The sequence below is a fragment of the Pan troglodytes genome, chromosome 7, assembly GCF_028858775.2.
Source record: "Pan troglodytes isolate AG18354 chromosome 7, NHGRI_mPanTro3-v2.0_pri, whole genome shotgun sequence".
Taxonomy (NCBI): domain Eukaryota; kingdom Metazoa; phylum Chordata; class Mammalia; order Primates; family Hominidae; genus Pan; species Pan troglodytes.
Window position 1 is genome coordinate 105,189,973 of NC_072405.2, and position 12,790 is coordinate 105,202,762.

Here is a 12,790-nt window from a genome sequence, read left to right on the forward strand (position 1 = left end):
TTCCCATGAGAGTGGGTTGTTATAAAGCAAGGCTGCCTTTTGCGTTTGGTCTCTTTTGCTTGCCCGTCCACTTTTCTGCCACAGTATAATGTGGCAGGAGGCCCTCACCAGATGCAGCTGCCTCATCTTGAACGTCCTAGTCTCTAGAACTGTGAGCCTAATAAACCTCTTTGCTTTATAAATTACCCAGTCTCAGGTATATTGTTATAGCAACAGAAAACGGATTAAGACATATGTTGTACTTGAACCTTAATGTACTTGAACTTGAAGTTTGATGGCTGCAGCAGCTATAGCCATCTTACTTCTATGTGAAGCCTGAGAATTAAGCAACACATGGAAGGGAACACATCTTTTGAGCCCCAATTTGGCCATGAGTTGCCCTTAGATTTTTTTAGTTATGTGAGCCAGTACATTTCCTAAAACAGGTAAAATTATGTTTTTAGACACTGATAACCAAAACAGGTCAAACTATGCTTATGGCAATTTGCTTTAAAAGAGAACTAGACAGAGAGAATTTGTTGCCTTTTGACCAGTGCTTCCATGAGAGAGCTGATATTCTGATTCCTGACCTCAACCACTATTTGATTGGCAGATGTACACTTATACACTGCATAATGACATTTTGGTCAATGATGGGCGCTTGAGCCCAGGAGGTCAAGGCTGCAGTGAGCTGTCATTGTGCCACTGCACTCCAATCTAAATGACAGAGTGAGACCCTGTCTCAAAAAAAAAAAAAAAAATTGGCCAGGCGCGGTGGCTTACGCCTGTAATCCCAGCACTTTGGGAGGCTGAGGAGGGTGGATCACGAGGTCAGGAGATTGAGACCATCCTGGCTAACACGGTGAAACCCCATCTCTACTAAAATACAAAAACAAAATTAGCCAGATGTGGTGGTGGGTGCCTGTAGTCCCAGCTACTAGGGAGGCTGAGGTGGGAGAATGGCGTGAACCCAGGAGGCAGAGCTTGCAGTGAGCTGAGATCATGCCACTGCACTCCAGCCTGGGCAACAGAGCGAGACTCCATCTCAAAAACAAAAATTATACATCTTTTCTATGCTTAGATGTGTTTAGATACACAAATACTATTGTGTCACAATTGCCTACAATATTCAGTACAGTAACATGCTGTGCAGGTTTGTAGCCTAGGAGCAATAGGCTATCCCATATAGGTTAGGTGTGTAGTAGGCTAAGCCATCTAGGTTTGTGTAGGTATACTCTATGATATTTGAACAATGACAAAATCACTTAATGATGCATTTCTCAAAACATGTCCTCATCTTTAAATGATGCATGACTGTGTATCTCCCCTGAAGAAATAGCAATTCATTTGGTTAGCCTAGTTTGATGAAACTATCTCATCATGAAACCCAACTCCTATTTCTGATTCCAGGTTTACCAAGCTGTCTTCTGATCTGTGGTTTAGCCCTTTGACTGCACTGATTATGAGGCAGGCACCCTCCCATTATGCGTGAACACACTGGCATTACATTTGTTCAGTCAGCCTTTTGCATGTTTGTTTAACCAATTAGTGGCTAGAGCATGCATGTAATAGAAACCTTGAGATTCTGGCTTCAAAGCTGAGAACAGTCCCAGCTCCATGGTGACCCACTGTAATATGGAAGGAAGAGCCAACTAAGTTGAGACTCTGTATCTCTCTTTAACTTCCACAGGGTTGTTCACCTAAAAGGAGGACTAATAAAGACAGAATGTGCATGTTCGTTATGTGGTCCTCACAATACTGGTCAGCCCTGGAACATGGTAGTCCTGGGTTTGTACAGCTACTGTTTTTGGTGTAGTCTTGGGCAGACCACCATCTCCCTAAGCCTCTATTTTGGTTCTTCTACTATAAAGTGGTAAAAATAACACTTTTTGCATGTGGTCATTGCAAAAACTAAAAGAAATGATATACATGAATTCTAGGCAAAATAGAATAATAACTACACAGAGGCAGATTTTCCATGAAGTTAATAAAGTTTCCTGGGCCCTAACAATGTGTTCACATAGTCCTTTGGTTTCATAAAAATTGTAAATTCAAGATATTTTTGCTATTCTTTTTTTTTTTTTTTTTTTTGAGACAGTGTCTCACTTTGTTGCCCAGACTGGAGTGCAATGGCGCTATCTTGGCTCACCGCAATCTCTGCCTTCCAGGCTCAAGCAATTCTCCTGCCTCAGCCTCCTGAGTAGCTGGGATTACAGGTGTGCGCCACCACTGCCTGGCTAATTTTTGTATTTTTAGTAGAGACAAGTTTTCAGCATGTTGGCCAGGCTGGTCTCGAACGCCTGACCTCAAGTGATCCACCCGCCTCGGCCTCCCAAAGTGCTAGGATTTACAGGCATAAGCCACCACATCCAGCCGATTTTTGTTAAATCAAGTCCCCCAAATCTTGTACTGGTATTATTTCATTATCATGATCTCATTTAAACCTCACAACAATACTATGGGATAGCTATGGTTGTTACCATTTTACAAATGAGAAAACTGAGGCTTATGGATATTAAGTAACTTTTCTAAGATCATACTATGAGTGGTAGAGCCAGGATTCAAACCGAGGTGGTGTGCATCCAGAGAGTGTCCAGGGTCCACATCTTAATCACTCACCTGGTTTCCTAAATGTGTCTGTACTGAAGAGTCACCAAGGGGCACTTATTAAAGTACAGATTCCAGGGTCTACCTCAGAGATAGCAAATCAGGGTCTCTAGGAGAGGGACCTAGTTTCTGTGGTGGTTTCCACTCATGAGCCTCTGCTCCAATGAGCTGTATTTGCCTGTCTGTCTCCAATCTTGGGGACAGCAGTTTTTCCTATGGCCTCACCTTTCTTACAGGTGCAAGAAGAGTTGTTGATTTTTCAGCCTGTCTAGCTTTGTAGTTGCTGTTAAGATAGAATGGACTTCCAAGCTCCTTACGTGCAGAAGCAGAAACCAGAGGTCCTATCAAAATAGTTTTAAATTGTATTAAACATACACAAAAGTAGAGCAATGTGCTGAATCCCTATGTATCCATCACCTAGGTTCAATAATTATTATAATTTTGCTAATTTGGGGAAGCAGTTTAAAAACTCATAGAGACCAGTGCTTAACAGTTAAAAAAACAGGGAGTTAAAATCGTCATTCAAATAATTTGGGAGATGAAATTAATTATTTTTAAGTAAATTACCTAAATGATTTGGGCAAGAGCCATATATATATATATTACAAATAGCATAAAACAAAAAACTGATAATGTTAAGTATTTTGGTAGCTCTTTTGTGTAATATCACTTTACTCAAATCCTCCCCAATACCCTATTATGTGAAGAGAAATCTGTTTTTTATTACATTTCCTTCTGAAACTCAGAGGGCAAAACAGTCCAATTCAATCACCAAACTTGTGGAGTCCACAGGGCGTTCCCTTATGCTACAGGAGACCAGAGAGGAGTTGCAAAGCCTAGCCACAGTTGTTTGGAAGACTTTATTGGGAAAGTGGTGTTTGAGTGGCATCTATTAAGAGTAGACTTTATGTCTAAAAGCAGATGTGGGAGGGGCAGAATTTCAGGTTGAGGGAACTTCATGTACACGGATGGGAGAGAAGAAGGTGTAGAGTGAGTTTGGGGGTGTGGTTACATTACAGTGTTTGTGATGGAAAGGTAATTTAAGAGCTGGATGAATCTTAAAGGTGACATCATGGAGCAGAGGTTAAAGGCATAGGTTCTGTTGGCAGACAGACCTGTCTGGTTACCTCCTGCCTCAGGTGGCAGTGCTGATTGCCAACCTAAGAGCCATTCTCAATGTATTTTCCTTGGTGGTAGGGCTGCCTTCCTCTCTGAAGGCTAGAAATGCTAGATACTCATTTACCAGCCTCCTTTGCAGCTAGGGGATGGCCATGTAATCCAAGTCTGGCCAAAGGGACCTGAAGGGAAATCTAAGGGGGGGGGTTCTAGAAATAATTTTCTCCCTAATCAATAAAGACTCTATAGCAAAAACTTCTTTTTGCCTCTGAACATAGCTGTGTGACACTGTGAGCACTGGAGCTATGGCAGCCATCCTGTAACCATGAGGAAAAGCTGCTGATGAAAGCCAAGGTGCTGAGGCTAGCAGAGGAGATAATATAAAGTATTTAGTGCTTGATGACATCATTATGCCACTCTACATATGCCACTCTTTGTTTGGAATATCAGATTGTATAAAATGATACATTTTCCTGATTACTTAGGCCATTTTGATTTGCACAACCCCTGGGTTAGTATCAGCCCAGAAAGTAGAAAAGAAAAACAATAATTTTATATATATATATATATATATATTTTTTTTTTTTTTTTTTTTTTTTTTTTCCCTGAGACAGAATCTCACTCTGTCGCCCAGGCTGGAGTGCAATGGCGCAATCTCAGCTCACTGCAACCTCCGCCTCCCAGGTTCAAGCAATTCTCCTGCCTCAGCCTTCCGAGTAGGTGGGATTACAGGCATGTACCACCATGCCTAGCTAATTTTTGTATTTTTAGTAGAGACAGGGTTTCACTATGTTGGCCAGTCTGGTCTCAAATGCCTGACCTTGTGATTTGCCCGCCTTGGCATCCCAAAGTGCTGGGATTACAGGTGTGAGCCACCATGCCCTGCAACAATACATTTTTATACAATTTTGTACAATTTTTTTCTTTCTTTCTTTCTTTCTTTTTGAGACGCAGTCTCACTCTATCGCCCAGGCTGGAGTGCAGTGGCGTGATCTCGGCTCACTGCAAGCTCTGCCTCCCAGGTTCGAGCGATTCTCCTGCCTCAGCCTCCCAAGTAGCTGGGACTACAGGCGTATGCCACCATGCCCAGCTAATTTTTCATGTTTTTAGTAGAGATGGGGTTTCACCGTGTTAACCAGGATGGTCTCGATTTCCTGACCTCGTGATCTGCCTGCCTCAGCCTCCCAAAGTGCTAGGATTATAGATGTGAACCACCTCGCCTGGCACAATTTTCTATTTTTAAAAAATCTCATGTTCAGCAAAATCATGCATCACAAGTTTTATGGAAAAAATAGGGTCAAGGGCAGACCACTCAAAACATTAAGAAGTTTTTAAGTAGAGCCCTGATAAAAACAACTCTCCTAATAAATATCTTGGCACAGTTTGTTCTCTATTGCTGTTTGCAGCTAACCATACAGCCAGGCCTTCCTTTGCAGCTTTGTATCTGGGTACACCTGTTTCCTCCTGAGACATGAAGGTCCTTGAGGACATTTGCTTCCTGGAGAGACAATTGTCACCAAAATTAAAAATACAATCTAGAGGTAGCTTTCTGAAATCATTTTAAACATAAAGAGATATGAGTTAAAAATTTTTCATCTGAACTGTCAATTTCCATAAATAGCTTAATATGGTGAAAAATTGAGAGGTTCTTGAAGCCACTAAGTCTAATAAAAAAATGCAATTCCATGGGGTTTTCAGTTTTCTGCTTTTTCCTTAGGGTCCTCAAAGATGAGGAAGGCTTTGTCTTTGTGAGAAAGCTCATTCTAGTCACTTCAAAACATACTGGAAAAATAGCATATGAGCTAATTTGGTTTCTGTGACATGATGATTCTATTCCCCTATTACCTGTCACATGAGAGCCAGTTAGGACTAAGAAAACACCAGGGTGGTTAAATGGTAAATTTTATGTTATGCATATTTGGCCACTGTATATATTTAAAAATTGAGGCTCTACAGGAGCTCTTGTTTATGTGGGCTATACCTATCAATGTTTACTTTAGTAGTCAGTAAAACTGGGATTTTTTTTTCAAAGGAACACCATTATGAATAGATGATGCTAACATTGGTGTATCCACCACTTAGCTTCAGAAATCAAACTTTACTGATATCCTTGAATCCCCATATGTGTCCTTCCCTGAATGCATTCCTTTGTCCCCCAGAAGTACAGACTATCCAGGATTCAGTGTTTATCATTCCCATGTCTTTCTTTATGGGTTTTCTAAATTTAGAATATCCCCAGAGACAGTTTAAAATTTTTAAGCCAATGCAGCCATAACACAGTATGTGTATTATTTTGGAACTTTTATTGACTTGGTTCATCCACCCCTCCAGGTGCCATTGGTCACCCAACCCCCTCCAAAGCAGAGGGGCAGTTCTCCCTAGTACTTTATTAGCTGCCTTGATGTCTTGTTTTCAGTCCCTTCAGAAATTATGGTGGAGATACACACATACACATTAATGGAATAAACACTCTTCCCTCCTCTCCCTTGGGGCTCCTTCCCCCAAAGAGGTCCATTGTCCACAAGTACTCATTTGTGGGACTCAATATGTTCCCAGCCACAACGGAGCATTACATTAGAATAGGAGCTAACGTGTGGGAATCAGCATATGTTTAGAATTACATCTTACACACTGAAAAATGCACTGGAAGAGCAGCCATTATTGACAGAGACGGTCCTGGCTAATAGATCTGCCTAGTTTTAGGCTGCTTAGGGGAACAGGGGTCCTGGAATAAGAAGCCCCACCCCCTCCTATGAAGAGAGGAAAGCTGGAGACAAAAAGAGGAAGCAAGAGATGAATTGCAAAAAACTAATCAGATTGCAACCTCAAGGTAACATTTTGCATAATAAGTTCTAACAATGTTTTCTTGTTTATATCAGCCTCCTCCTCTTAGCCTGGCTTACTAGGCTGGTGTTTAATTCCAATGCTTCTGGGTTAATTTATTCAACTTTATTATCCTTACTATAGTAGCCTCCACTAGGGTTCTCCCCTACCTCTCAAAGGTCTCATCTAAGTGTGTATAAAGCTGTTAGATAGAGGAGAGGAATCAGGATGAACTGCACAGCATTTTCTTAAGGCCTGTGGGTTCTGGAGCCTATGCTTCAGCAACTGAAGCTGAACTGTGTGGTTGTTGCTAACATTGGTGTATCCACCACTCAGCCTCAGAAATAAAACTTTACTGATATCTTTGAATCCCATGTGTGTCCTTCCCTGAATGCATTGCTTTGTCACCCAGAGGTAACAGCTATCCAGCATTCAGTGCTTATCATCCCCATGTCTTTCTTTATTGGTTTTCTAAATTTGGAATATCCCTGGAGACAACTTTGGCAACTGAAGCTGAACTGTGATGGTTGTTGACCTCTGATGTGCTACTTTTTAATCAAGAACTTATTTTCCCTCTTTCTCTCTCAGCTCCCACAGGCCCATTCTGGTGACTCATGACTTGTATACACAGAACAACAGAGAAAAGAAAAATAGAATTAGATAAACAAGCAGGGGCAACAGTGAGGGCTATGTCTTACAAAGAACCATTTTTAATTGAATTCATTTTCTCTCTTGAAATTCTTTTTTTTTCCCTCAAAAGTGGGAAAAAATTCTCAAATAACAACAGCAAACCAAGAAAGCAGCTTAGTCTGCACTGCATTTGCATTTCTTAGTTTCATTCCCTATTCAAAAATGTCTTAGGCAAATGTGTGGGAATGAACATGCACTTTAAAATTATGGGACCTAGTAGATTTAATGGAATGAGCCCTGGATTGGGAGCCAGGGGACCTGGCTTTGAATGGTCCCAACCCAGGCACTTATTTACCTTAGTTTCTTCACTTATAAAATTAAACACACCATCTACTGATGAATGGATAAACAAAATATGATATCCACAGAAGGGAATCTTGTTCAGCCGTGAGAAGGAATGAAGTATGGACATGTGCTATAATGTGGATGTGCCTTAAAGACATTATGCTAAGTGAAAGAAGCCAGACACAAAGACCATACATTTCACGATTCCACTTACGTGAAATGTACAGAATAGCTAAATCTAAGGACATAAAGTAGGTTAGCTAATGGGTACAGGTTTCTTTCTGGGTTGATGAAATGTTCCAAAATTGATTGTGCTGATGGTTGTATTTAAAACTCTGCATATACCGAAAACCATTTAATTGTACATTTTAAATGAGTGAATTGTATGCTATGTGAATTATATCTCAATAAAGTTGTTCAAAAAAAAGAGAAAAAAATGAAACAGTGATTTCTACCCAGCCCAGATATGTTGTGAGGCTCAAATGAATTGTTTTTACAAATAAGAAAACCACTTAAAACTATACAATGAAAATTATTTTTAAACTTAATTATTTCTTAAATTCGAGGCTGATATACTAAAGGAATTTTTCCAGTGACAGTTGGCATTTCTATAAACCAGAATTGTACCTCTGCTTACAGCTCTGTGGATGAAGATCAGGGAGGAGGAACAGTTTCAAGTTGGTGAGAGTGTTGAGGGGAGGGAAAAAATGGCTGGTTTGTAAGATCCTTGAGGTCAGGGATTATTTTTATCTTGTTCTCTTTTGTAATCCCAGTGCCTAGTACAATGCCTGACTCAACCAATGTGAATGAGTGAATAATGAATCAATGGTCAAACTAATGAACTGGGGGTCTGAATGAAAATGATGAGGCACTTTCACTCAGCCAATAAACTTTTACCAGCCAACAAATTCAGGTTCGTATTTTAATGTTGACAGTGACTTGGACTTTTGGGGATTATACCTGTTCCATTGCTAAGAGAGTGATAATTCTCTTTCACGTGTTGCACATCACAATGGTCTCTCTCTGTTATCCAAACTGGAGTGCAGTGGCGTGATCATGGCCTCAACCTCCTGTACTCAAGCGATCCTCCTACATCAGCCTCCTGAGTAGCTGGGACTACAGGTGCGCACCACCTCCCAAATAGTTTTTTATTTTATTATTTTGTAGAGATAGGCTCTCACTGTGTTGCCCAGGCTGGTCTTGAACTGCTGGGCTCATGTAATCCGCCTGCCTTGGCTTCTCAAAATGCTGGGATTACAGGTGTGAGCCACCACGCCTGGCCAAAAGTTTTAATGTAAAAAACTTCCTCAGTATTGTGGCTATAATTCGCTCTATCTTCTACTAGTTGTTATGAGTCAAGGAAAGGGTTGTCCTCCAGAACAAAAGGATCTTAAGGCTTGGTCTAGTCATGCCAGGAGTCCTGAGTGACTGTGGAGCAAGCTGAGAGGTCTGCTTTGCTGAAAGACAAGGACAACACATATATAAGGTGGTTTGGAATTAGGGCAACAATTTTGTGTGGTCCTGCCATTGTAGGTCACTGTGATGGGACAGGAATCACCAGCCTTGGGGAGAAGCAACCATTCTCCATTCTCTATTTCTCTATTTTTGCCATTTGGGAAAAGACTTGTGAGTTTGGGACCAAATTGACATCATGGCAAACAAGTGCCATTTACATCCGAAAAGCTGAAATCAAAAGGAGAATAATTCTAGGGGAGAACACTCCACTTCCTCTGATGGGTTCTTGAGTTCCCTGCTCTCTTTTCACTAAACCTTTCCAAAAAAAAAATCCTTGTCACCCAAAAACTCTAACTGGAACCCCTCTGAAGGACCACTCATGTCTTGTGTGTGAGTAACAGCCATGGAAACGTGGTTGAAGAACTGAACTTTAGGACCTGGACTACCCAGAGCAACAGCTACTGCATTCAAGGCTGGAAATTTCCATTTAGAAAATAAAGCTGGCTTAAGAAAGGATTTCCTCATGACAGGGAAAAAATGGACAATTGGTCAACTTGACAAATGAGACTTCCTCATGACAACTGTTAAAGAAAAGCTCTAGGACACACAAGGGAAGCTTGAGACAGTGAAATTTAACTGGGTGCCAAAGCTTCCTTGCAGATAGATGAACTCCAGGTTTCCCCATTTATGCTCAGACAATAAGCCCTTCCTATGCAGGAGACCTGACAGCAGTAACAGCAGAAGCCTTATTCGTGAAGGGACTTTTCTTAACCTTTTATTTTCCTCCCTGTACCTCTAGTCACTTACTTGGACATCATGTCCTGGAGCTAAACAGCAGTATACCCTAAACTTCAAAAACATCTGTGAAAAATGACTTGTCTAAGGGAACTGTATATACCACACAAAGTAGATCATCTTTCCATCCCCTCCTCCACTGATTTCTTCCAAAACAGACATCTGAAAAGCCAGGAAACCAAGAAAGAAACAAACACAAACCACTAGTAAAACCAGCTCCCTTAATAAAAAATATCTTCCAATCTCCAGCTCCCTGATTTGATAAACATCTTAAAATATGTTTGGCTATGACTTTTGATTATCCTGCCTCTGATGTTATTTATTTTAGATCTGAAGATCAGGGGCTTGTGTTTGCTCAGGCAACAGTTTGAGTGATGCTGCAGCATGAACTCTGGAGTCAGGCAGAGGTAGGCTAGAATCGGACTCCATGTGCACCAGCTGTCTAAATTGGTAAACTGGGGAAGTGACTTAGCGTTTCTAATTTTCATCTGTAAAATGGGGATAATAATAATAGCCTCAGATTTGCTATATGAATCTAATCAGCTTATGTATGTAAATGAGAACATAATCTAGAATAATCCCATACCTGTCCCTATCTACTTTCTTTTCTCTAGATAATTTTATTTGTTTCTTATCATTCCAGAGATTCTTTACAGAAATATAAGCAAATTAAATATATTTTTTTCTTTTGCCTTCTAGCTTACATAAAAGTAGCATATAACTGCTCTGTGCCTTGTTTTTTTCTCTTCATCTATCTTGGAAATCTTTCCATATCAGTACAGGGAGAGCTTCCTCATTCTTCGCCCCCCCCCCCCCCTTTTTTTTTTTTTGAAGCAGCACGAGATTCCATTGTGTGGCTGTAGCACAGTTTATTTAACCATTCTTTATCGGAAGACATTTGGATTATTTCCAAATATTTCCTACAACAAATAAAGCTGCAGTGAATATTCTTGTACATAGTGTCATTTTGCATGTATGTGAGTATATCTAAAGGGTTTATACATTTGAAGTTTTTAAAAACAACTTTATTAACATAAAATTTATTACAGTTGTAATTTGATGGCTTTTGCCAAATTGCCCTCCAAAGGGGTTGTGCCATTTTGTACTACCCAGCAATGTATGAGGGTGTACAGTAAACTGTTAGAAGTGGGCACTTACAGAAGGTAGGATAGGTGGGCCCAGAGAGAATTTCAACTGTCCTTAAAAATATGACATGTGGCTGGGCACGGTGGCTCACACCTGTAATCCCAGCACTTTGGGAGGCCAAAGGGGGCAGATCACCTGAGGTCAGAGTTTGAGACCAGCCTGGCCAACATGGTGAAACCCCATGTCTACTAAAAATACAGAAATCAGCTGGGCATGGTGGTGTGCACCTGCAGTCCCAGCTATTCGAGAAGCTGAGGCAAGAGAATTGCTTGAACCTGGGAGGTGGAGGTTTTAGTAAGCTGAGATTGCACCACTGCACTCCAGCCTGGATGACAGAGCAAGACTCCCATCTCAAAAAAAAAAAAAAATGACATGTTAAAAAAGTTTACATATAGGTCTATATTCTTATTGTAAAATATGGTAAGAATTTAAAGTGTCCCTTGGTTGATACTCTTCTTCCCTTCAACCAGTCCCAGTCTTTCCCATGTTGTGAATTATTTGGTGTGTCAATTAATAATTGTTAAATCCAGTGGCCATTTCTCAGTTTCTGTCCTCCTTGAGATATCTAAAGATCTATTCCCAAGATTCTCTCTTCCTTTGGTGTTCATGACGCAAACATTCTTTTGGTTCGCTCATAATTCTCTGATCCTTTACCATCTTCTCTGGCTTCTCTTTCTTCTCTTGCCTTAAAAAACAGGCCTAATAATAGGCAATATTTGTTGAATGCCGATGATGCACAAGAATAACAGAACCCCAAACCACAAGGAGTTTAAGGTCTTAGGGGTGTGGCAGATTGTTTGCAAAGGTGGTTGAGACAATTCCTCCTGCCTCTGTAAGTGTATTAGTTTGCTAAGGTGGCTGTGACAAAATACCACAAACTGCATTACTTAAACAACAGAAACCTATTTACTCACAATCCTGGCAGTTAGAAGTCCAAGATCAAGGTGTTTGAAGGGCTGATTACTTCTGAAGCCTCTTTTCTGAGGGTTAGAGATGGCCATCCTCTCCTTTGTCTTCACATTGTCTTCCCTCTGTACCTGTCAGCAACCTTATCTCCTCTTCTTATAAGGATACCAATCATATTGGATTAGGGCCCACTCTAACAAGCTCAGTTTTAACCTAATTACCTCTTCAAAGACCTTGTCTCCAAATACAGTCACATCCAGAGGCACCAAAAGTTAGGACTTCAACATATGTGTTGGGAGGAACAATTCAACCCATTCCTTAAGCATGCCCTTTACAGTATGATTTTGCTGTCCTCCCCAGTAAGGGGTTTAATCTCTTCACTTCCTAAGCTAGGCTGGCCTTGTGACTTGATTTGACCAACAGAATGTGGCAGAAGTGATGTTGACCAACCTCCAAGTCTAGACTTGCAGTTTCTACTTATACTTTCTTGGAACACTGCCCTGAGACCACCATATAGGGATGGATGTTGCTATAACCTCCTGGAGGATAAGTGGGCATGGAGGAGGAGAGCTAATGCATCACAGCCATCAATCAGCACTGACTGCCAGTCATTTGAGTGAGGTCAGCTTGGACCATCCAGCTGTTCTTGCCATCATCTGACTGCAATTGCATGAGTAAGCCCAGGTAAGACAAGCTGAAGAAGTGCCCATCCAGCCCACAAAAATAATAAGAAAGAATACACGGTAGTTGTTTTAAGCCACTAAAACATGATTATTGTTATAAATCACTATTTTTACACACAACAGTCATTGATACTGGGGGAGATAGAGAAATTATATAAAAACTATCAACACATTAAGTTTCATAAAAGGAAAAATACATGTTGAGGCAAATAGTGGGAGCCAAATTCATGTGGGAAGGGGAAAAGGTCTTCTGGGAAAGGGATGTTTAAGTTGAGATGTTTATGATGAGTAGGAGTAGTGAGGCA

The 12,790-nt window shown here is 40.7% G+C and overlaps 1 protein-coding gene across 8 annotated transcripts in view; it reads left to right on the forward strand.

The window, feature by feature from the left end:
• Positions 1-12,790, forward strand: part of NDUFAF6 (NADH:ubiquinone oxidoreductase complex assembly factor 6) — a 211,622-nt gene that overhangs the window by 82,784 nt on the left and 116,048 nt on the right. The gene's annotated exons all lie outside the window — the stretch shown is intronic.